General features: G+C 40.9%; 2 pseudogenes; one reads left to right on the forward strand and one right to left on the reverse strand.

Moving 5' to 3' along the window:
• Positions 1-15,424: 15,424 nt before the first annotated feature.
• LOC123610410 lies at positions 15,425-20,991 on the reverse strand (annotated as a pseudogene).
• A 1,743-nt stretch (positions 20,992-22,734) lies between these two features.
• On the forward strand, positions 22,735-24,214 carry LOC123610411 (annotated as a pseudogene).
• The last annotated feature ends 208 nt before the right edge of the window (positions 24,215-24,422 follow it).

Here is a 24,422-nt window from a genome sequence, read left to right on the forward strand (position 1 = left end):
TCTGTGTTGTGCAGCCATCACTCTATCCATTTTCATAACTTTTTCATCACCCGAAAAATGTCTGTATCTATTAAACACTAACTCCCCTTTCCCCTGCACCCTTATCCCTTGTAACGTCTACTCTATTTCTGTCTCTTTGAATTTGCTATTCTAGGTACTTCCTATCAGTGGAAGCATATTATGTATTGAGCTTATTTTATTTAGCATGTTTTCAAGGTTCATCCACATAGTACATTCATGTAATCCTCCACTGTAGTATGTATTAGAATTTCATTTTATAGTTAAGCAACGTTCCATTTTATGTGTGCTGCGTTTTATTTACTCTTTCATCTGTTTATAATGGTTATGAGTGTAGATCCTACTTAAGATTTTTTCCTCTCTCCTTCTGCCCCTCTCCCTAGCTCAAACACTGTCAAAATAATAATATTCCTTTATAACTACTGAACAAGTGTTAGGTTGATGAAAACTCTATAAGCCATGAGTAAATAGATGAAGGATATGTATGTGCCTGAAGAACCCTGTCACGTTGATTGTTTAAAATCATGGAATAACTTGCAGAGTCAAGGTCCGTGTATTTGAGCAGCCCACTTTTGGTATTACTACTTAAGTTCCAAATAGCTAAACATGGTAAAGATAGAAAAAAAAAAAAAAGAAGAATGTCACTGTTAGCTCCTTTTCTGTGCTGTAAGACATTAGTTGAAATATTAACTTTTTCCTTACCTAAAGGGACAGAAACCGTGAATCCAATTCTGCTAACTCCCAGGGAAGACTCGATAAGAACCGTTCAATTACAGGTTGCTTATTTATCTAATTTTCTTGGCAGGATTTGCTTTTGGTGAAACAAATCACCTGTTGAAGGGGAAAAAAAAGCCATTTAAGTGATTAAAATCTACTTCAGCTAATTTCCTCTTTAACCTATTTGTAAGCCAGCAAGAGCTGATAATTGTAATGAGTAGTTCTAATGGGAAGCGTTAGTTGACATTTGGATCTCATTAAACTTTGAGAAACTTCTGCCATCTTCTTTTGAGTTCTTTTGCTGGGAGTACAGTTTTCAAGGTAGGCTTCTGTGCATAGAGTTTAATGCATAAGCTTTGAAACTTCAGAGGTTGGAGTCAGCTTTGCCATTACCAGCTATGTGAGCCAGAACAATTCTCAGTTGTTTTTGAAACTCAGTGTTTGCAGTTTTGAAATGATTTTCATGATAGATTGTTATGATAATTAAATGAGCTAATATAAAATGCTGAGATTATAGGTGCATAATACTCAACAATGTCTGGCATATGGTAAGCACATATTAACAGGTAGGTCTCATTATTAATAGGAAGCTCTGAAATGGAAAAGCTAAACAAAGATCAATTTCCTCTTTGTAATTAACTTATCAATTGCTAGGAAATGTAGCCTACAAGTAAGAGACATTTGCTCTGTTACTAAGACAATACTAGAAACAGGCATCTTTTCAAGTTCTGCCACCAAACTGCTTCTGTGTTATATGTACCATCCATTTGGAGTTCTTCTTTTATTTATTTATTTATTTATTTTTTTAAATTTTTTTTTTCAACGTTTATTTATTTTTGGGACAGAGAGAGACAGAGCATGAACGGGGGAGGGGCAGAGAGAGAGGGAGACACAGAATCGGAAACAGGCTCCAGGCCCTGAGCCATCAGCCCAGAGCCTGACGCGGGGCTTGAACTCACGGACCGCGAGATGGTGACCTGGCTGAAGTCGGACGCCCAACCGACTGCGCCACCCAGGCGCCCCTGGAGTTCTTCTTTTAAAGGACATCTTATCTTAGGGGTCAGAGTGTATAATATTTCTTGAATAGAAACATCTTAGCCCCAGTGGAGAATTAAAATCAGTTAATGTGAATGTCAAACTTTCCTCTTGGTGTTTTAAAGTATATATCATTTAAAGGTGAGGAAAGTCTGAAATGGAGAAAGAAGTGACTTCAGGACCCAGTGAATGTAGACGGTGTGAGAAAATGTATGCGAGTGAAAAAGGAGAGAAAGATTAATAGCTTCTTGATATGGTGTGTGTGTGTGTGTGTGTGTGTGTGTGTGTGTGTGTATGGGGAAATCATAGATCATTGCTATTTTGTAGGCATGTCATTAACCTCAATTTTTACCCTTTTTGAGGCTGTAGAATATGAATAATAGTCCTAGACAAATAAGTCAACTTTTGATTTCCTGTGCAGAGGAGATAGTGGGGTTTGTAAACTGACTTAAGTATGTATTAGAATTTTTTGTGTGTGAGGGGAACAGTTTGGTTTACTGTCTCAAGATATTTTGTTCAGGCTAAACTTAAAATTAATTTATGGTTTGAAGAAACATCTAGTGTTTCTGTCCCTTAGAATACCAGTTAAGGCCAATTTAGATGGATTTAAAAGTATGCAAAAAACATTCATAGTGTAAGTAATCTATATGCAAAGAGAAATAATAGGGAGTGTCTGTTTTTATTTATTCAGTACTATACTTTGAGTTTAGATCTAATCTCTTGTTTATAGTGAAAAGCTGAGGAATTTTTTCCCAGTCTAGAAGTGGTTTAGCCTGGAGATAAAAATAGCCACATGTCATAGAGAGAACAGAGTTTGGTGCCTCTGCTCTCACTTTTAAAATGTTCCTTGATTTCCTAACCATGTGCTGATTAGACATAACAGAATTCTGTTGTAGAAAGTGAGGCAACATCCATAAAATACCTAGGAATAAATCTAACCAAAGATGTAAAAGATCTGTATGCTAAAAACTATAGAAAACTTATGAAGGTAATTGAAGAAGATTTAAAGAAATGGAAAGACATTCCCTGCTCATGGATTAGAAGAATAAATATTGTCAAAATGTCAATACTACCCAAAGCTATCTACACATTCAATGCAATCCCAATCAAAATTGCACCAGCATTCTTCTCGAAACTAGAACAAGCAATCCTAAAATTCATATGGAACCACAAAAGGCCCCGAATAGCCAAAGTAATTTTGAAGAAGAAGACCAAAGCAGGAGGCATCACAATCCCAGACTTTAGCCTCTACTACAAAGCTGTCATCATCAAGACAGCATGGTATTGGCACAAAAACAGACACATAGACCAATGGAATAGAATAGAAACCCCAGAACTAGACCCACAAACGTATGGCCAACTCATCTTTGACAAAGCAGGAAAGAACATCAAATGGAAAAAAGACAGTCTCTTTAACAAATGGTGCTGGGAGAACTGGACAGCAACATGCAGAAGGTTGAAACTAGACCACTTTCTCACACCATTCACAAAAATAAACTCAAAATGGATAAAGGACCTGAATGTGAGACAGGAAACCATCAAAACCTTAGAGGAGAAAGCAGGAAAAGACCTCTCTGACCTCAGCCGTAGCAATCTCTTACTCGACACATCCCCAAAGGCAAGGGAATTAAAAGCAAAAGTGAATTACTGGGACCTTATGAAGATAAAAAGCTTCTGCACAGCAAAGGAAACAACCAACAAAACTAAAAGGCAACCAACGGAATGGGAAAAGATATTTGCAAATGACATATCGGACAAAGGGCTAGTATCCAAAATCTATAAAGAGCTCACCAAACTCCACACCCGAAAAACAAATAACCCAGTGAAGAAATGGGCAGAAAACATGAATAGACAGTTCTCTAAAGAAGACATCCGGATGGCCAACAGGCACATGAAAAGATGTTCAACGTCGCTCCTTATCAGGGAAATACAAATCAAAACCACACTCAGATATCACCTCACGCCAGTCAGAGTGGCCAAAATGAACAAATCAGGAGACTATAGATGCTGGAGAGGATGTGGAGAAACGGGAACCCTCTTGCACTGTTGGTGGGAATGCAAACTGGTGCAGCCGCTCTGGAAAGCAGTGTGGAGGTTCCTCAGAAAATTAAAAATAGACCTACCCTATGACCCAGCAATAGCACTGCTAGGAATTTACCCAAGGGATACAGGAGTACTGATGCATAGGGGCACTTGTACCCCAATGTTCATAGCAGCACTCTCAACAATAGCCAAATTATGGAAAGAGCCTAAATGTCCATCAACTGATGAATGGATAAAGAAATTGTGGTTTATATACACAATGGAATACTACGTGGCAATGAGAAAAAATGAAATATGGCCTTTTGTAGCAACGTGGATGGAACTGGAAAGTGTGATGCTAAGTGAAATAAGCCATACAGAGAAAGACAGATACCATATGGTTTCACTCTCATGTGGATCCTGAGAAACTTAACAGAAACCCATGGGGGAGGGGAAGGAAAAAAAAAAAAAGAGGTTAGAGTGGGAGAGAACCAAAGCATAAGAGACTGTTAAAAACTGAGAACAAACTGAGGGTTGATGGGGGGTGGAGGGAGGGGAGGGTGGGTGATGGGTATTGAGGAGGGCACCTTTTGGGATAAGCACTGGGTGTTGTATGGAAACCAATTTGACAATAAATTTCATATATTAAAAAAAAAAAAAAAAGAAAGTGAGGCAACATCCTTATCAGAAAAAAAAAACCAAACTCTGAGTAGTTGGGGCAACAGGTTGGGGGTGGGGGCTCAGAAGTTGATACTTGTATATTTCTCCTCCTTTGTAATTTCTCTTTATATTGCCAACATTGTGTTTTCAGCTATCATTCATTTCTGTCTTGATGGATAACTTGGTCTTTATCAACCTTTCTTTATCCTAGCTGTCTCAGGACCAGTTTCTAAAATGGTCTCCTGAATACCATCATCTTCTTTCTCTGGATGAGGGGGGATAAAACAAGAATAGGAGAAAGCACAAGCTTTCTTTGTTAAAGAAAAGCTTTGTTAAAGAAAGCATATTGCTTTCTTTGTTAAACTAGAATTAAAACTGAGACGCCATTTACTCTCACGATCCAAATTCCTGGGTCTCCATTCTACTCAAATAGGTGTGTTTCCATTTGGGGAAGAGTCCCTTCTTACCCCCTCCTTCTGGGAAATAAAATCATTTAGCTCCTGCTGAATCTATATTGTCAAGGAGTTTGCAAGGTGTAGGTATATACTAGAGGTTGTTTTTGGTTTTTGTGCTTGTGTTTAGTGTATTCTATTGGAAGGTATTATGAGGGGGAGAGAGAGAGAGAGAGAGATTAAGTGGTGTCTGTAGCTTTTGTAAACAGCTGGGGCTTGGAGCAGAAACTCTTTACACTGTACATTTGAAAGTAGCATCTGGCATAGGGGGAACAACAGAGCTCCAGAGACCCCAGAAGAGGTGAAGTAGGAGAGCTTGTCAGGTTTCTGGTAGTTTTAACGCCAGACCTTAAGAACAGAATTAACCAATGGAGACGAATGAGATTTGCTTTAGTGTCTTAGAAAACACAGCTAATCGGATTTCAGCTGGAGTGAAAAGCATGTGGACTGTGATTGAAGAAGCAGGGGTTGGAGATGCTATAAATTAGTTTGAGGCTAGTGGTTCTCAAAGTGTGGTCTTCAGATCGTCAGTATCAGTATTACCCGGGAATTTGTTAGGAAGATACATTCTTGGTCCCCGGCCTAGACTCACTGGATCAGAAATTGAGGGCAGGACCCAAAAATCTATGGTTCAATGAGTCTTCCAGGTGATTCTGATGCATGCTGAAATTGGGGAACCATTATTTTAGGGCATTGGTGCCACTTTTCTTTACTGAGTCACCTTAATGAAGCAGTCCCCACAACTGATTGCTCCAGGCCTGAGAATGAATACATGGGTGGATAGCAGAGCCAAAAAGTGATGACACAACCTGGAAGGGCTTTGCACTTCATTTTCCTAAGACCTGAGCTGAACCCCCCTTTTAGGTACTTCGGTTTCTTCCCAAGCCTTAACTATCTCAGTCTCTATTACTTTTGGTAGAGGCCATCACTTGTTTTTTTCACTGTGGAACTGAGCTGTTCAAAATGGTAGCCACTAGCCACCTACGGCTATTTAAATTAAAATGAAATCAAATTAAAAATGTAGTAGCTCAGTCATGATAGCCACATTGCAGTTGTTCAATAGCTACATATGGCTAGGAGCTACTATATTGGACAATACAGATATAGAACACCTTTATTTGTCTAATACTAAACTTGTAAACCTATGAGTAGTTTGCCCGTTTCTGTGGTGTCGATACCCCTACTGTGACTAGTTTCAAGCTTTCAACATACCACTGAACATGGAGTTAGTTGCAAAGAGATACACACAATTAACTTTTGAGAGACAAAGTGAATTAGTTCCAAGGTACCAATTTTATGGGAGAAATTCTTCCTTGATGGCAAAAAAATGCTGATTCTGTTCTTGATGTTTAAATTTCATTTTACAATGAGACTGGCTTTCCAAGAACACAATATTAATAGCATACTAAAAGTGGCCAATAACTTGGTCACCTTAACTCTGTTTTAGGTGGAAGGTGGGACTATACAATATACAATTTAACGTAAGACATCTTTTCCATGTCAATGGGGAAAAATGGATCGTGAAAGAAAAAGTGTCTTTTTTTAATGTTTATTTATTTTTGAGAGAAAGAGAGAGACTGAGTGTGAGTGGAGGAGGGGGCAGAGAGAGGGAGACACAGAATCCAAAGTGGGCTCCAGGCTCTGAGCTGTCAGCACAGACTCTGACACAGGGCTCGAACCCATGAACCATGAGCTCATGACCTGAGCCAAAGTCGGATGCTTAACCGACTGAGCCACCCAGGCACCCCTGGGACCAGTGTCTTATAGTGCCTGTGTACTCAAAGCTAAACCACACAAGATATTAAGGTGTATATGTTCTAGTCTGAATTTCATATTGAGTCAACAGTGGTGCTTCATTGATTCTTTCTACTAACTGAAGGTGTTCATAATCTTATCTGGCTGTGCATAGTAAGCCTAGTAGTAATGTCTTGTTTATTAATAGAAACTGGAAGGGTTGTCTTTGATCTGTGAGGTCATGAATGACTTCCAAATATGCTGTTAAAAGTGAAAAATGTGCTTGACTTTTAAAATATTTGCCGTTTATGAGAAAGAATGAAATCTGGCCTTTTGTAGCAACGTGGATAGAACTGGAGAGTGTTGTGCTAAGTGAAATAAGTCATACAGAGAAAGACAGATACCATATGTTTTCACTCTTATGTGGATCCTGAGAAACTTAACTGAAGACCATGGGGGAGGGGAAGGGGGGGAAGTTACAGACAGGGAGGGAGGCAAACCATGACTCTTAAATACTGAGAACAAACTGAGGGTTGATGGGGGATGGGAGGAAGGGGAAAGTGGGTGATGGGCATTGAGGAGGGCACCTGTTGGGATGAGCACTGGGTGTTGTCTGGAAACCAATGCGACAAGAAATTTCATATTTAAAAAAGAATAAAATATTTGTCATTTTTATATAGCTTAGAAATTCTTTTTGAAAGATGGAAAATTATTCTGTTAAATTACACAAGTTAAACAAAACCCAATTGATATGCAGCCAAGGCTAGTTTTTAAGTATCATGACCAGATTTGGCAAAGATGGGTTTTTTTGACCAGGGCATTATCTAATCCGTGTGTGTGTGTGTGTGTGTGTGTGTGTGTGTGTGTGTGTGGTGACAGTGGAGGTTTATGGTCTTGAATGATGCTCCTGCATCCCTACGCTAGCAACTCATCTGTTAGATAAAAGTAAATTTTAGTCCATGGATTTCACACCCCAAATACTTGGAAATGAGAAAGCTAAATCATTCTTATCATATTTCCTTTCTTGAAAAGGAAAATCCCTTAAGTCTGAATGCCTCTGTTGCTAAGACTGTTTGTTAATTATGATAATCATAATTGGATCAGAATTATTAAACTGATAACCTCAATGAATCCATTTATTTCTGCAGAAAGATGATACACATTTGGGTCAGAATGGGTCATTTTTAGGCTCTTGGGAGTCTGCCATTCTAATGCTGGCCCAGCTCAAGCTGGGTGCCCTTGAATGACACCTGCTAAAAATTCAATCGATAAGTGGTGTCCAAATGTCAGAGAGAGTGATGCGAAGCAGGGACAGGTTGAGACAGTGTGCAGGATTTGATTCTGGGCAGTCAGAGTTTAAATTTGACTTAGAAAAGAAATAAGTCAGCATCTTTAATCCTCAAACATTATATGCCATCTAGTCAGTAGACTTAGTAAAGGTCAAGCAATCAATATGGTTGGCATTAGCAGAGATATGTTATGGGAGATGGTTTTATTCCTTGAAATTGTTTTTTATGTTCCAATATACAAAAAGGTAGGCAGACTGTCAGGTGGAGTAAAATAGAACTTGCATGACAGTGAAATGAACAGATTATTGCTCAAAGGGCTAAATTAAGAGATTCACTGAAATTGAGAAGTAATGGAGGGATCTCAAATGGCTTCCTCATTTGTCTCTGTTAAGGATTTAATATTTTGAATGTGAACCTATCCTTTGGGAAAAATTGGGCTGCCTGATGTATCATCAATTCAGCAAGATGGAAATACCAAGAGAAGCATAGCATGGTTCGTCATGTTGTTACTCTAATCTTGACTTAAACTAGAAAAAAAAAAAGGAAAAAAACATGAGTAAGTTTTTACCCTTGTTACTTGCAAAATCACTTGGAACATAGTAAAGGAAAGATAATTAGTGAAAATATTAGATTCTCCTGTTAAATTATATTTGTAGATCTGCAAACTGAGGGGAGAGGGGTCATATATTTTCCATTTATATATTATTTCTAGACAGGTAGTAGAACAGTTATGGAATGGAAAAAGATGAATAAGAAATGGAGAAGGAAGGAAAAATGATTTGGTTAAAAACCTAGTCATTTGAGAACTGAGGAGTCATTATATGAACATATTCAAATAAGAGAATTCATCAAGGCCATTCAAAAGTCAAAAGCTGAAAGCCCTCCTCCCACACTCACACACACAAAAAGAGTTCTTAGTTCCTTTCTTAAGTAAAAAAAATTTTCAGATAGTGTATGTGTTTTGATTTTTCACCCAGAAAGACTGCAATTGATGAAGAAATCTATGTACCCTAATTTTTAAGATCTTATTATATCACACATATGTGGAATTAAAAAATTTTTAGATGTTTATAGATACGTATACATTTTTAAAATTTAATTTATTTTTTAAATTTATATCCGAGTTAGTTAGCATATAATGCAACAATGATTTCAGGAGTGGATTCCTTAATGCCCCTTACCCATTTAACCCATCCCCCCTCCCACAACCCCTCCAGTAACCCTCTGTTTGTTCTCCATATTTAAAAGTCTCTTACGTTTTTGTCCCCCTCCCTGTTTTTATATTATTTTTGTTTCCTTTCCCTTACGTTCATCTGTTTTGTATCTTAAAGTCCTCATATGAAGTCATATGATATTTGTCTTTCTCTGACTAATTTCACTTAGCATAAAACCCTCCAGTTCCATCCACATACTTCAAATGGCAGATTTCGTTCTTTTTGATTGCTGAGTGATACTCCATTGTGTGTGTGTGTGTGTGTGTGTGTGTGTGTGTGTGTGTGTGTGTACATGTTCTTTCTCCTTTCACCCATCAATGAATATTTGGGCTCTTTCCATACTTTGGCTATTGTTGATAGTGCTGCTATAAACACTGGAGTGCAGCCTACTTTTTTCTGACTGCCCACTTCCTTAATACCCTTAATCCAGACTAAACACTCATTATGTCCTTTATTCTTTTCAGGTTAGGTGGGCTCCTCATGAAATAAAAGATCCTATTGTGACTACTGCTTGTATCATTTTCATTCTTGGTTAATTATTAGGATTTCTTGATGGCAAAGATTGCAGGACTACCAGCAACGTAATACATTTTTTTCATGGTAGAAAAAACACTATTTCATATTATATATAATATTTCATGTTATATATATAATATTTCATGTTATATGTAATTCATATTTCAATATTTATAATGTTTATATATTTTTGAGAGAGACAGAGCATGAGTGGGGGAGGGGCAGAGAGAGAGGGAGACACAGAATCCGAAGCAAGCTCCAGGCTCTGAGCCAAAGTTGGACACTTAACTGATTGAGCCACCCAGACACTCCTTTACTTTATTTTTGATAGACAGAGAGAGACAGAGCACAAGTGGGGGAGGGGCAGAGAGAGAAGGAGACAGAATCCGAAGCAGGCTCCAGGCTCTGAGCTGTCAGCACAGAGCCCGATGCAAGGCTCCAACTCACAAACTGTGAGATTATGACCTGAGTCAGAGAAGTTGGACGCTTAACGCCACCCAGGCGCTCCCAGACGCCCCTTTAGATGTATATTTTTTGACCAAAGGTTGTGACATAGTGGGAGACAACATCAGTGACATTTTTCTGCTTTTTCTTAGATCTGAGACTGCTCTAGAATGAAGTTGGGACCAGTTATCAATGAGAAATTGATGGTCTTAAGTGGTAATTTATGTCAGATCCAAAGGCTCTGATACAATATCTTCAGGTAGTTGGGGTGTTCCAGATCTCACATGTAGAAAAGTTATCCTCAAGGTTGAAGAATTTCCTTTTTATTCAATCTTACCAGGACAATCTAGAGAGCACCAGTTGTAGTCCATCCATTGAGAAGAGTATATGTGAAGAAAGAGCATGCTGGGAATGTGGAGAGTTCCCAGCCAGTTTTATTTTCTGGGCCATGATTCCCATTGTGCCTCCAAGTCTTTAACCGGTCCCTGTATCTACACCTTTTGCCCTGAGGCTGCATTTCCTCCAATACGAAGAGTCTACTTCCTTTGAATGTGGACATATCCTATGAATTGCTTTGGCCCATGGAATGTAGAAGTGACAGCATGCTATATCTGAGCCTGGATCTCAAAAGGCATCGTGTTTCCCATATGTTCACTTGCTGAGCACACTGCCATGAGAACAATACTGGCCCAGCCTGATGGGTGGTGTGGGACATAGTCTCATCGGCCCCAGACATATGAGAGAGTCTAGGCAATACCATCAGCAAGGCCATTCTGGTTGACAACCCCAGGCACGAGAGCAATAAATGCTTAATCCTGGATGCTATTGAGGTGTAGAGGTTGTTATGCAGCACTATTGTGGCAAGAGATAACTGATATGGAGGCACAAGTTTCCAGATAGACTGAAAGTGGGGAGTTCTGCGTAATTCTTCAAGGAACCCTTGATGCTTTGTTAAAATAAACAAGAAGACCTTGAAGTAACAGGCTTGCTTAGCCCAATCACCCCCCACCCCCAGGAGGCATTTGTCTAACTGAGTTGATTTGACCTGGGGGCAAAGGTTTCAGCCCTCTGTTTGGTAATATCAGTATGCAAATATATTTGTGTCCCTCCAAATCTGACAGATACACAGGTGTCTAGAAGTTATCAACTTAATACTCACACGGGACCTCCTGGTGTCAGTATTCTCTAGCAAGGAGCTTAGAAGTGGTTTAATAATGGCCATGGACTCATCTGTCTTTGCCATCAAGGTAGAATGAGCAAATTTTCCAATAGGATGTATTTGGGGAATTTAAATACATATTCTTTTCTTTTCTTTTTTTTTTTAATTGCCAGGCCTATTTCGGATATATATGGAATCCATCAGTGTGCTCTCCTTTAAAGACTGCCATTGAATTGTCTTCTGGCTTTTAGTTCTGCTTCTTCCCCTTACTAGAGAAAACAATGGAATTTTGTGAAAGCCCCAGGGGCTTTTGAATCTGAGAGGGACAAGCTTTTACCTCTGAAGAGCAGGGGAATTTGATTGAAAATAGAGGCTGCTTATGATTCATTCAGGGGAATTTTTCCTCTCCATCATCTTATTTGCCTAGTGATTTGGTCCTATGTGGCTCTTCAGAGCCCACTGTGAGATGATTTGCTTCAGCTGCACTGGATCCTTTTCAAATATTTTCCAAGGACAAACACCCTCCCTACAGGTTTCCTCGGCTGCAATGATTGTCTTGTCTGGGGATTGTATTCTGATTAATTTAACTTTTAGCTTCCTTACTGCTTCAGTGGATTCCAAATTTGTCATGGTTTAAAAAATAATTCTCTGGGGAAGTTTCATGAAAAAAGTTGGTGAGAACAGGGCTTAGGATTTATTCTGCCGAGCAACGTTTAGAATGTGGCAGGGGGCTGAGAGGCACAGAGAAGAAGAATGGAAGGGGTGCCAAATTCTTCCTGATGCATGTTCATAGGTCAGGCATAATTCTGTTCTGCAGAAATTTCAGTGATCATTGTTCTGCACAGAGGTGCTCCTGCCAATTGAGCAGAAAGCAGCGAAGAGCATGCAATATGCGACTGCAGCCAGCAGGGGGCGGGAGCGCCACAGCCATAAGCCACAATCTCTATGGAAGTTGCTTGGACCAGGTATTGCACTCCGTTCTAGAAGCCAGCTGGTTCTGAACTCAGTGCAAGCCTTTCTTTTTGAAAGATTTTTTGCCGTCACTGAATCTCTTCTGCTGACAGTATAGGCAGTAGAGTCAGTATGTCTGGATTTGAAACCCGGTGGCTGCCTTTGTCAGCTTTGTCATCTCTATGTACCTCAGTCTTTCTTATCTGAAATATGGGAAAAGAGCATTTGTCCTGAGGATGATTGAGCTGACTTATATAATGCAGTTGGAACAATGCCTGGCTCTTAAGTACTTGATCGATATTAGCTAATAATAGTATAGCCTTTCCCTTTGCTCTCCACCTTCCTTCCTCCCAAGTCTGAATGTAAAAGCAAATTCGTGTAGCAATAGGTTATGCATGCTGACTTCTCTTCATTTTCCAAAACTCATCACAAAAACACAAAACCAGCTCCATGGCATTTTCTGCCAAAAATGCTTATGCTAAATCTAATAATGAGAAAATATCAGGCAAAACCAAATTGAGGGACGTTCTACCAAATAACTAGATTGTGTGCTTCAAAAATGACAAGGTCAGGAAAGACAAAGGAACAGTTCCAGACTGTAGGGTCTTAAATGGACAACTGAATGCAGTGCATGAGCTGGGAGCTTATTTTGCTATAAAGTATATGTTGGGGCAATTGGTGAAATTTGCATAAGGTCTGTAGTTAAGACAGTAATATGAGATAGTATTAATTTCACAATTTTGCTAATTGTAAACTATGGAAGAGAATGCCCTTGCTTTTAGGAAATACACACTGGAGTATCTAAGAGTAAAGGGGGCATAATTTCTGTAAATTGCTCTTAAATGACTTTAAAAATGTGTGTATATATATATATATATACATATATATATCTCATATATATGAGAGACCATATTTGTTAGAACATTTAGCACATCTGGAGAAAGGGTGTATGAGAATCCTTTGTGCCATTCATGCAACTTTTTTTGTAAGCCTGAAACCATATGAAAGTACAAAATTAAAAAAAAAACCATAAATAAAATCCCTCATCTTAGATGCCTTCTTCACTAAGAAATTTTTCTGATGTTCACCTGCCCTGGCTCTTAAGTGGTGTAGATGCTTCCGCCCTGTGTGCCCTTGACCTGTGGCCTGTCACAAGTTACACTATATTGTAACTGCCTGCTTATGTCATTAAACCGTGAGCCCCGCTAAAAAAGGAAGGGACTCTCTTTTATCCTTCATCTTTGTATCACCTGAGCCTAGCTAATACCTGGCACAGAGAGGAAACTCATCATGGATTTGTTGAATGATAAGGTAGTGGAACTTGGCCTTAGATCCAAGGTTTGATTTTCTAGGGGCCTGTTGTGAATTTTAGGCTTGCTTTTTAGGTTTTGTAGCAGGGATGAAGCTCTGGTTTGGGACTTAGCACATCTAGTCGGGAAGCTGAGTTCTGTCATAGTGCACACGAGAGAGAGTCTGTTTGGTTTATTTATACCTTAGCTTGGAGATACTGTGAAGATACAATTTGAGCTCTTTGAAAGAAAGCCAAATGATCGGTGGACTCTCTTTGTCTAGGTGTTTAGTTGGAGGAAATTCCACTGTTTATGGTCAAAGTCAAGTGTGTTTAGTATTAAAAGAACCATGTTTTTTCTTAAAATGTGGCCCCTGAATGCAGGCCACATTTCATGTGGTGTGCAATGAAGAGACAGCGATCTGAGCTGGCTGCAGAACTGACCGTAAGGGCATTAGTGAGAAGTGTGTGTGCTCACGGGGGCTTCCTACTTGTTCCCTATTTTATGGGTAATGTTTGGGATATATAAAGGGAAGGTTTGTCTGTGCATAATGAGCTGATGTCAAAATGCAGTGTCATAAAGATGCACCTCACTCCTTTATTTGATTTCCATATTAACTTACTCTCTTAGGAGGGTCTGCATTGTGGTCACTGTTTCTCCGCTATTCTTCTCTAATATTAACTTTCAAGCTAGATATTTTGCTATTTGGAAAAGACAACAGTGCAAGAGATAATCAGTATAACTTTTATCTTTGCTAGGAGCCACAGAAGCCTATGTAGAAAAAGTCCAAATGTGCGCCCGTGACTCCGGAGGAGGAAACTCAACTACAGACTGTAAGGACTGGGAAGCCAAACCACGTTCCCTGCTGAAGTTTTTTTAGGTGTAATCTGGAGGGCTGGGGCTGCAGCATGTGTTTGTGTAGACTCTGTAGGAGTCTCTATGAGGGAGGGAAATTGGATATAGAGGCTCTGGTCAGTATGAATCATCGAGGAAGAACTCTAGCTCCCCACACCTCAAAAATAATTCCCTCGTGCATCCCACCAATCAGAGATTCATTTGGAATAACAGGTTCTGCTGAAAACTGCAATGCAAGTTAAGACTCCTACCACCAGTGTGAATTGGTTTTAACCAGGCATTTTCATTGCCTCTCCTCCAACACCTAGCTGAGGAGATGAAATAGTTAGTGGGCTCGTTTGGAGGAGGAGATAGTTTGGAAAGGGGGCTGACCAGGGGAAAATGCCGAAGCGGGATGCTTCGGAAAGCTGCAAACAGTGTCTTGTCTCTTGGAGTTTGGGGAACAGAGGCAGGGAGAGGAGAAGTGGTCAAGGCCCCAGAAAGAAAAGGATGCAGTGGCCAAAATGGATGTTGACCACGCAGTAATGGTAGCAGGAATCCCGCTTAGCGTGTCACCAAGTAACGTGTAGGTCATGGTCCTGGAATTGTCTGCCTTGAAGAATTACCTGGCTTGTTTCTCTCAAAGAATGAACTCTCTCAATGATATGTATATATCAATGTTCATCTTGGGATAAAGTATACCTATGTTATTGATCAGTGAACACTTAATTAAACATATAACGTTCCTGACACCTTTGCTGTGCCAGCTGACACTTGTCTAGGATCTTACCCCCTGGAACTTAATTTCTCAACAACGTTTGCAGAGTACTTTGACAAAACTAACTTCCACTGAACTTTAAAAATAAAAGGAATAAATTCTGGAGCAACCAAATGAATAATTCTGTTACAGGAGCCATCACTATAAATGGCTCATTTATCTAAATGGCATTCAGTCTCACATGGGCATTCAGGATTTTAAGACAGACAATGGCTATTTCTCCAAACCCTAAAAATCCCATAAGATAGGGGCAGCAGGCAGAAAGCTTTTGTTCTTGTCAAAATCAGTCTCGACTTTGGTGTATTGCGGTGGCTACATGTCATTGTCATATTCTTGTCCACTCAGGCAGATGCCTTTGGTCCACATAGCCACAATTCTAGAGCAAGGAGCCTTTACAGTATAAACCAAACAGCTGAAGAGTGTACAGATCAGAGCTCAGAATTAGAAAGAGAGGCACCTGGCTGACTCAGTTGGTAGAGCACGCGACTCTTGATCTTGGGGTCGTGAGTTCAAGCCCCGTGTTAGGTGTAGAGATTACTTAAAAATGAAATTGAAAAAGTAGGAAGAAAGGAGCCAAGAAATGGCTTGGAGGAACTGGAACTTGCTGAGGGCTTTATGGGGAGGGAGAGAAAGAGAGAAAATCTGTAGGGAATGAATAATAGGGCACAGCAGGCAAATATTCTTGCTCCCCGATTTTCCCCAGTAGTCTCTCAGGGTGACTTATTAGAGGAAATAGACTCTTTTGGGGGGAGAAATAAAGGTTTATACAAGGCCAGTAAATACATTTATGGGCCATCTGAGTTCACTTTCTCTGTCATTGCCTTTATTCAGGTGTATGTCTTCTGTGCTCTGGACAGCTACAATCATCCTGTGGCCTCGCCCTGAGCCTTCAGAGTCGTCTCCTACTCTACCACAGGGAAGTTTTTTCTAAAATGCAAGTGTTATTGTTTGACAGCCCTGCTTAAAAGCCTTCAGTGACTTTTTATTTTCTGTGGACTATATCACAAGGTTTATAGCATTAAGAAGCTTCATATTCTTTTCCTCCAACCTTATCTCTTATGACTTCCCTTTATTAGTTCTAGCTTCATGGAATTTTTATAATTCATGTCCAAGCTTTCTTACACATGCCTGACAAACCACTGCTCTACCTTCCAGAGGCAAAATCAGGAACTTTTTTCATCTTTGGAAGCCCAGTCCTCATAGCCGTACCTCCTAATTCCAAAAAGTTGAAGTGAGTATATTCACTGAGGTTGCCGCTCTACCTAGCATACATATCTAACTGCATTTTTTCCTACAACCTATTGCAATAGTTCTTGCATTTATTGCACATACTAGATTTTCACCTTCTTCGAGGTTAATATCTCATTGATTTATTTTTGTAGCTGTAACACATGGCACATAATAAGTGCTTAACAATTGTCTATTGGATCGATGAATGAACTGTTCATGCTTAAATCCCAGTATTTAGTTAGTGGCTCTATAAGTGAAGCTAAAGACTATTTGCCTGAAGTCAGCCCAGCCCTGGGCTGGGTCCCTGTGGGGGTTGGGAAGTGAGGGAACACTGGCTGGAGAGAAGGGTTCATTCAATACAGATGTGGGTTCATTTTTTTAGGAAAAAATAAACAATAGCTGGTGGGAGCGTCATTATTACTGATTGGGAGAGATTCATGATATGGAAAAATAATTACTGTTAGGTTAAGTAATGGGAACGGGAAATATATCATAGTAGAGGCGGCCATGCGCATGTTTTTGGATCGGGATGAAATATATGGAAATAGTAGAATTAGGTAAACATGAGTTGGTTCTCAACCATATGGAGAAGGAGACAGGTGGCATCTGGGATGAGTTTGTGTAGAGAACAAAGACCGTGATCCTTTTTTTTTTTTTTTTTATGTCTGATCTTATTTGTTACTCTTAGAAAATTTTGGGTTTTTTTTTAAGTTTTTAGAAAATGTTTATTTATTTTTGAGAGAGAAAGAGAGAGGCAGAGGCAGAGAGAGAAGGAGAGAAAGGATCTGAAGCAGGGTCTGTGCTAACAGCAAAGAGCCCTATGTGGGGCTCAAACTCATGAACCATGAGATCATGACCTGAGCTGAAGTCGGACTCTCAACCGGCTGAGCCACCCAGGCACCCTGAAAAGTCTCGTTTTTGAGTGGACTCAGACTTAAAGGTAGAAGCTCTCAGGGAGGACAGCCCCTGTCCCTTGGCAATCTGTCCCTGGCATTTTTCTTTGGCCTTCTTTATTCTCTTGGCCAGAAATTTAGCATATTCTGCAGCGTCTTCCTTATTTTACTTCGTATGCTGTTTCTTCAGAGAAATGCGCCATTTGTGGTAGATTACGTACGGAGTAACAAGATGCTGAATCTTGGGCACTTTGGTTGTAAGTTTCTTACCTTCTTTATTTAGGGGCTTTCTCACAACATACTGGTGGACACCGTCTTCTTTAGAGGGACTGAAAAGTTTGTGGCTTCTGCTAGCTTTTTTAGGTGAGCTCTTTAGGGGCTCTTTAGGCCCCCGGTGATGAGGCCCCGTAGTATCAGTGGTCCAGGAATGTCCTTCTCGCCTTTTGTACAAGGACCAAGTTGAGAACATTGAGATTGGCATTCACAGTGCAACCCCAGACAGATTTGTGCTTTCTTTCTCCAGTCCTCCTTCGTCTGTACGAGGAATGCCCCTTACTCAGCAGCAGGTGGACACGGCCGTGGGTCAAGACACCCTGCCTCATGGAGAAGCCTGGTTTGTCGTTGCCACCACTAAGTCAGACCGTGTAACCCTTCCGTTCTTCACCCACAGCATCAGCAGCAACTTCTGTGGCCATTCGCTTCTTACAAAAGCTATGGGGTTTGCATTCATCATCCACATTGATGAGTTTCTGGCAGCCAGTAGCTGGAAAAGAGTTGTTCAGCTTCTTCCCAAAGCAGCCTGCCGCCTCTGAGGTGCCACAACAAAGAGCAACTGTGATCCTATTTTTTTTACCGCATCAGGACTCTCCTCCCCAAATATGAGGAACCTCCTCACACTATGCAGCAATGTCTCGGTGACGATGAGCAATAAAGGTTCATGAATTTTCTATTTATCGGTGCTGTAACAGCTGCTACAGTTAGAAGCTCACAGCTTGGTACCTCAGCTGTATACAACTTTCTGACCCAGTGTGTAGCTCTTCAAAAGATATTTTATAATGAAAATTTTCAAACACACCAAATAGACAGATTTTACCCATGTGCCCATGACCTAGTTTTAACAAATATCCATGTTTTGTGGTCCTTTTTAATGACATATTTTAAAGCAAATTCTAGACTCATATTGCTTCAGACATCAGTATGTCATGATGTGTCTCTAACTGATAAAGATATCAAAAATAATATAACCACCGAGCCATTTTCACATCCAGGGTTGCTTTAAACACGTGCCAGGACTTATTCCCTTCCTTTCCCCTCATCCCACTTGTCTGTCAGGCTGTACCTACTGGGCCCCATTACGCCCGAGCTTTGTCTTTCTGAGGGAGGAACCAGCCATTGTACCCGTTCTCGTGTGCGAGCAGTCTTCCATTTGCAAAACACCATCTATGAAGAATGAAGTTTCCTGGCATTTGCCTTTGTTCAGCCCGTACCTGATATTTTAATTAGCAAAAAGATGTATTCAATCTGCACACTAATCTAGCACTGTTTCGTGTCACCTCTCCCTGATATGACAAAAAGGTTCATTTTTAAAAATCAGAGAGTGCATTTAAAGACCTTAGAGGAGGAAAGAACGTGGAGAGATAGTAGGGAATTTCAATTTATCAGAACTTCTGTTTTGATTTTTAGTTCAGAAGCCAGGGTCTTGAGATTTATATCTTAACCATGAGAGGATGCTTTTAAGAAGTTTTATAAGTGATGTTTAGGATAATGATAACAATCACTTTTGCAATTTATTTTTCTTAAGAAAGCCGGTGGGAATGAATCCCTTGTTGAGAGTATAGTATGGAGTTTCTAGACTAGCCCACAAGCTCCATCAGAGCACATATCTAATTATCTTGTACACTGCACTGGTGATTGCCCCTGGTGTTCTGCAAGTTCTAAGCATAGTAATTTCCCTGTGAGTGTATGTTGAATGAACAAAGATAATGTACAGTTTTTCCTCCATTTAAGATGTCACGTTAGCGAGGCTGAGATCTAGCAAGATCTATGAACTATTCCTTTCCCTCCAGCAGAAGCCACAGATGTTGACTTCATCCTGTGCTCCTGACTCATCTCCTCCCTGGTCTTTGGTTTGGACTGTATCTCTCCTTCACAGCTTCTCTGGTATGCAGCTGCCATCCTTTATTAGCACATGACTGACCCAGCATCTGTGCTTTCTTACTGAATACAGAGCAGGGAGAGAAAAGCAAGAACTCTCCCATTTCCACTCTACCACAAGCTTATCTTTAGGGAGGGATGATGTGGGTACCAAGAGGGAGAAAGAAAATGAAGTGGGTGGAGACATTTGAGTGGTTTGTGTAAGAGATTAAGCAGCGACTGCAAATGGGAGTCATGGTTATGGGCCACGCTGTCCTCCTGAGTTTTTAAGATCAGAGGGCACCATTTACTCAGATTTACTCACCATTTACTCATAATATCAGAAATGAGGTGCTCCTCGCATGGGGATTTTTCTACTTTTTAGAGAAAAATTGCTCTCATTTGTTGGTAACATGTAGGGATAGAAAGGAAGAAGTCTGTTAGTTTCAATGATTGCATCTAGCATAGTTTCTCTTGCATTCCTAGGACTGAAGCTTTGTTGGTAAAACCTGCATGAAGATGTTTGCATGGATGAACACCTGCCAGTTCAGATCATTTGGCTTTTTTTTTTTTTCTGAAGGTGTGAGAAGATGGGTTGAAGGGTGACTGGGTGGGAATGGCTTGGAAAGAAGACCTGTTAACTGTAAATTTTGGAGAAACGAATCATGACTTTGTTGCTTTACTTCATTTATACAAATTTACAAACAAGATATGGTTTCAGGAAAACTGGCAGCAAAAAAAGAAAAAAAAAAAAAAGAAAATATGACTCCTGGCTTTTGCATCGTATCTTTTTTAGACTCTTCATCTTCACTATTTGTAGTTGCTGGTCTAATAACTTTAATAGTTGCTGGTTTAAGTCTGTTAACCAGGGTATGCTGATTGCAGTGACCAGTAGATCTCAAATATGTTTCAAACATAATAGAAGCTTATTTTTTGTTAATGTAACAGTAATGGGAATGTGCACAAGGGAGCACATAACACTCCTCTACTGTCATTTAGGGACACAGGCTCACCGAGGCTCTGCCATGGAGAGGCTTTGACATGTTCCCAGGTTTTCTTTTTCTTTCTCCTTTCTAGTTTGTATAGAAAAGAGCAAATTTGTGTCAACTTTGGAAGTGGGATACATAATTTCTCCTTGTATTCCCTGGGTTAGAATTCAGTTGCACGGGCATATCTGACTTCAAAGGAGTCTGAATAATGTACTTATCTGACTTAGGTTCTCTAGAAAATAGAATCTGAGGCAAGGACTAGGTGTTGATGTTTTTTTATGAGAGATACGAGTCCAGGGCAGCAAGAGTGAGAGAAAAGGGAAGTGAGGCAGGGAAGGATGGTAAGCAGGGCGAGGTAACATACAGGCTATTACTTCACAGGAAGTTGAAAGAGATAGCAAGTCACTTAGCAGGTCAACCCACTTGGCCAGGCTGCATGGTGAAATCACTACTGAGAACGTTCCATTGGAGGGAGAAAAGGAAAGAGAACTTATCTACCTGGTTCTTTTCCATCTCTTTGCTCTTCCTGGTCAAGGTTTGCACCACAGTTTGCCCTTCAGCACTACTGGTGTGCACCGTCCAGCAGCTTCAGCAGCTTCTTAGAAGCCAGAACAAATGCTCTTTGGTGTGGCATTTCATCTGAATCTCAGTTAGAAAGAGGCAGGAGAATATGGGGACTCCAGTGTGGCTGGTTGGTCTCAAGTAACAAAAATTCTGAGTATGTGGGTTGTGATGGCAGCTGTCTGGGGGATAAGTGAAGCCAGTACAATCTGCAAATTGCAAAAAAGGGGTCTTACAGTCTGCCCCCTGCACCATCGAGATCCGTTTATGACCTCTAGTTGTATCTAGTTCACAAACTAAAATATGGGACATTTGTTTCTTTGTTTGTTTGTTTGTTAGAACAAGAGGACATCTTCCTGGAAAGCAGAGGTACAAGTCCAACCAGTCACAGAGTCACTTTCAAGGTGCATTTTCCTAGAAGAGATAAGGCAGGAAGGTCAGTGAAAAGCTACTACTGCTTCTTCAGTGGGTCCTGAGGCTGTAATACTTCTCATTTTTCTCCTCCACCATCCAGTATAGAGTTCCTCACCTTGTGCAAGTACTCTCACTGGTATGCTTGCCTAGGGGGGTGACCCAGACCCCAGACTGAGGATTTTAAGTCCTTTGTTGTCCTGTGTTACTGGATAATAGTTGTTCTAATTGGCCAATGACAGTTAGTAGTGGGTGTAGAGATACTGTTCTGAATAATAGTAAGTATTCACGATAATCACACTTCCGGTTTTGTGGAGAAAGAATTTATTGATTATAAGGGAAAGGGAATATAAGGAATGAAACAATTATATAGTAAACATATAGAGGGAGAGAAGTACAGAGAAGAACAAAGAAGGCTTAATACATCAAATCAAGTACTTAACAACATCCAAGCTTCTGACTGGGGAAGCCCCGCATTGAACAGCCTGGTTGGAGTCCTGATTGAGGGGACAATCTGGATTGTGATTTACGGTTAGTCATTAAGTTTGCCTATGAGCAGTCCTGAGCGAGCTGGATTTTTGGTTTCTTTTATTATATCTCACAGTTCTAAGAGTCTGGGCATCTGCATATTCCTCTTCCCCGCCTAATCCATTCCAGGGGGACAGCCTGGTCTGGCTCAAGTTGGTGAGGCATGGTAATCCCACTTGGCGTCAGGAACAGAAGGGCCAGTTCTGACCCCCAGGCCAGATATGGAGTACAAGCCAACTAAGCGCCCCCCTTGATTGTGTATATGTGGCTCTGGGAACAAACGCATGACAAGTCACATAAACAATTTCTGTACAAAACACATACTAAGAGATGTCTTAGTGAATGTCTGTATTTTTACATATTGTGTAGAAGCAACCCTAAGATCTCATGGTAATCAAGGTTGATTATCTCAGCCAGTACATTAACTCCGTTCTGTGATCACTTCCGTGGAGAATTCAGGCTATCCAAGTGGTAGGTCCAGCTTCTGGTTCAGTGGAACCACCTTGCATCCCCTGGCAACTGTTCCTCTTTTGGGAATTAGAACCTAGGAGCCTAGGGTTATGGAACTGAAAGCACAAATGCCACAAGTGGGCTACAGAGTGTGATGATAAGAGGGGACACTCATATTCCTCTTTGTTCTTGTACTTTTGTATTCAAGTTATTGGAGACATAGTACCACATGTCAAGTATTGGAGTAGCATCTACACCGCATCCTGGAGGTCAGAGTCTCAAGTCTTCGGTGTATTGTTCCTAAGCAGGCACCCTAGCTGAACCTTTAACAGATCCTTCCGCTATTTTTTTTCTTTTTTTGCATGGCTGCTTCTGAGTGATAAACCCATTTGTTAGAAGGGCATGGATGATCTTAAGAATATACCCTATGATCAACAACAAAGCGGACAGGTTCTCTTACATTGGCTACTTAAGAGTCACGCTGTTGGAAGCAACAACCTCTCCTTTTCCTCTCTGCCATCTGCTTGGCAGCTGCAAAGCAACAACTGTGTGTGAATGCATCTCCGTCCGTGTTGGCCAGGCTGGTGCTCAGATTGGCAGTGCCGGCTGGGAGCTCTATTGCCTGGAACACGGCGTTCAGCCTGATGGGTAGGTGCCAAGTGACAAGACCACTGGGGGAGGAGATGACTCCTTCAACACCTTCTTCAGTGAGACAGGTTCTGGCAAGCATGTGCCCAGGACAGTGTTTGTAGAGCTGGAATCCACCGTCACTGATGAAGTTCACACTGGCACCTGCCACCAGCTCTTCCACCCCGAGCAGCTCATCACAGGCAAGGAAGATGCTGCCAATAACTATGACCAAGGGCACTACACCATTGGCAAGACGATCATTGACCTTGTCTTGGATTGAATTCAGAAACTGGCTGGCCAGTAAGCAGGTCTTCAAGAGCTGCTTAGTTTTCCGCAGATTTGGAGGGGGAACTATTTCCGGGTTCACCTCCCTGCTGATGGAACTTCTCTCTGTGGATTATGGCAAGAAGTCAAAGCTGGAGTTCTCCATATTTCTGCCCCCCACCCCCACCCCCAGGTTTCCACAACTGTAGCTGAGCCCTACAACTCCATCCTCACTACCCACACCACCCTGCAGCAGTCTGATTGTACCTTCATGATAGACAATGAGGCCATCTATGACATCTGTTGTAGGAGCCTCGATACTGAACACCCAACCTTCACTAACCTAAGTAGGTTGATAGGTCAGATTGTGTCCTCCATCACTGCTTCCCTCAGATTTGATGGAGCCCTGAATGTTGATCTGACAGAATTCCAGATCACCCTGGGGCCCTATTCCCACATCTACTTCCCTCTGGCCACATATGCCCCTGTCATTTCTACTGAGAAAGCCCACCATGAACAGCTTTCTGTTGCAGAGATCACCAATGCATGCTCTGAGCCAGCCAACCAGATGGTGAAATGTGACCTTCGCCATGGTAAACACATGGCTTATTGCCTGTTGTACCATGGTGATGTGGTTCCCAAAGATGTAAATGCTGCCATTGCCGCCATCAGGACCAAGAGTATCATCCAGTTTGTGAATTGGTGCCCCACTGGCTTCAAAGATGGCTTAATTACCAGCCTTCCCCTGCGGTACCTGGTGGAGACCCGGCCACCAAGGTACAGCAAGATGTGTGCATGCTGAGCAACACCACAGCCATTGCTGAGGCCTGGGCTCTCCTGGACCACAGTTTGACCTGATGTATGCCAAGCATGCCTTTGTTTACTGGTATGTGGATGACGGCATGGAGGAAGGAGAGTTTTCTGAGGGCATGGTTGCCCTTGAGAAGGATTATGAGGAAGTTAGTGTGGATTCTGTTGAAGGAGAGGGTGAAGAAGAAAGAGAGGAGTACTAAAGTTAAAAAATCACAAAGGGACCAGTTTTACAGGAAGCTTATTCTGCTTTGAACATTGAAAAGTTGTGCTCTGATCAGTTAATTTGTATGTGGCAGTGTATACTCTCATATACAATTATTGATCAATGCTTTAAAACACAACACTTTGTTACAGATCCAAGCTATGCATTTCTCTGATGGGTTTGAATGAAGTATTCCCTGTCTTAAA

The sequence above is a fragment of the Leopardus geoffroyi genome, chromosome C2 (genome assembly GCF_018350155.1).
Source record: "Leopardus geoffroyi isolate Oge1 chromosome C2, O.geoffroyi_Oge1_pat1.0, whole genome shotgun sequence".
NCBI lineage: Eukaryota > Metazoa > Chordata > Mammalia > Carnivora > Felidae > Leopardus > Leopardus geoffroyi.